Source organism: Eurypyga helias, unplaced genomic scaffold (assembly GCF_000690775.1).
Source record: "Eurypyga helias isolate BGI_N326 unplaced genomic scaffold, ASM69077v1 scaffold27478, whole genome shotgun sequence".
In the NCBI taxonomy this organism is placed as follows: domain Eukaryota; kingdom Metazoa; phylum Chordata; class Aves; order Eurypygiformes; family Eurypygidae; genus Eurypyga; species Eurypyga helias.
The window spans coordinates 5,246-6,681 of record NW_010265566.1 but is presented as its reverse complement, the minus strand read 5'-3'; positions in this window follow the sequence as shown (position 1 = coordinate 6,681).

Below are 1,436 nucleotides of genomic sequence, written 5' to 3'. Positions count from 1 at the left end.
GAACCAGCCAGCTGCCCAGAATCACGTCAGATTCCCTGGTTACCTCAAAAAAGGGGACCTGCAAAAGCTGAGCTCTAAGATGCAGGCTGCTTCATTTAGCCAACCCAAAATAGCCAGCAGTGGCATGCCTCATAAAACCGACTCCCTACAGGGACCTGAGCTCCAACCCCAAGCAACCCAGTTCTGGAGCTCATTCCGACACCCTGGGGTGGCAGAGGCGGCCGTCCTCCCTCTCCCTGCTTGTACCCAGCGGCTCAGCTGGACGCCGCCCTGAGAGCAAAGGTTGCGGCAAGCACGCTGCTCTGAGGAGCCTGGAGTCTGTGCCCTCCTCCCGCCAGACTGCAGAATAACCACCACGCTGGCAGGGTGGAGCGCTCCCAACTGTGCGCCCAACCACCGCCCAGGCCTTGCTACCCAGTGCCGGGGCAGCCGTGGATGCCGTCAGGACCTGCAGCATGCTCGCAGCGCTGCTCCTCCAACACGCGTTGAGGGCGGCGCTCCAGCTGGAAGGTACCACGTGGAGCTGGGCAGGGCAGCCAGAGGCAACAGCAGACGGCTGGCTCAGCGGCCACACTCTCCTGCGCGCTCTAATTTGGCAGCTCCTTACGCCAGCTCAGCGGCCACTCCAGAGCCTGAGAGCCAAGTGAGGACGCTAAGCAGAAAAGGGTATGGAGCAGGGGAGTCTGGGGAGACAAACAGATGCGGGGATGGGGGAAGCTTTGATTGCAGGAGGCAGAAAAAATAGGAAGGGCTTGCCTGGGAGGGAGTGGCGGCTTGCCGGGGAGGGAGTGGCCAGCAGCCAGATGCTGGCTGGTCAGGGGCATTTGATGCATACTCTCATCCCTCCTTCACCAACTTGAGCCTTTTGACCCCAGTCTGAGCCTCTGATCACCTCTGTGCACGTTAAGAATAACCACGCTTCCTCTGGACTTTGGCAGTGTGTGTTATGTGTCGAGTTCCAAAAGAAAAACTGCCGTTTTCAAACAGCCAACGAAGAAAGGAAGCCCCAGCAAAGAAAAGCTCTTAAGGAAGGACATTCTCATCTGTATTCAGAGGCACAGTACAAACTGACGGTATTACGGCTCTCGTTTCAGTGTCTTCCTGCAGGACAGCAAGCATGCCCACCTTCTGACAAAGGCTGAACAGCCTGGAGGACACTCGTTGCCCCATTCCAGTTAATATTAATGAAAATTAAATACTCAAATTGAAAACTTCTTCCTAACAGATGCAAAGGGTGTAAGCGAGCCTGATAACATTGTTACCATATGTGACAAAAAAAGGTAAATAGTTACAACTAGGGTTTTTCTGTTAATAAAATACACTTTCCAAAAATCCAACAGCAACCTTCTCTTCCCAAAAAGCCAAATAGTCAAACCCCTCCCACTGCAAAATCAAAGTAACCTCTTCCTTACAACATCTGCTCTTTGTTATAATTA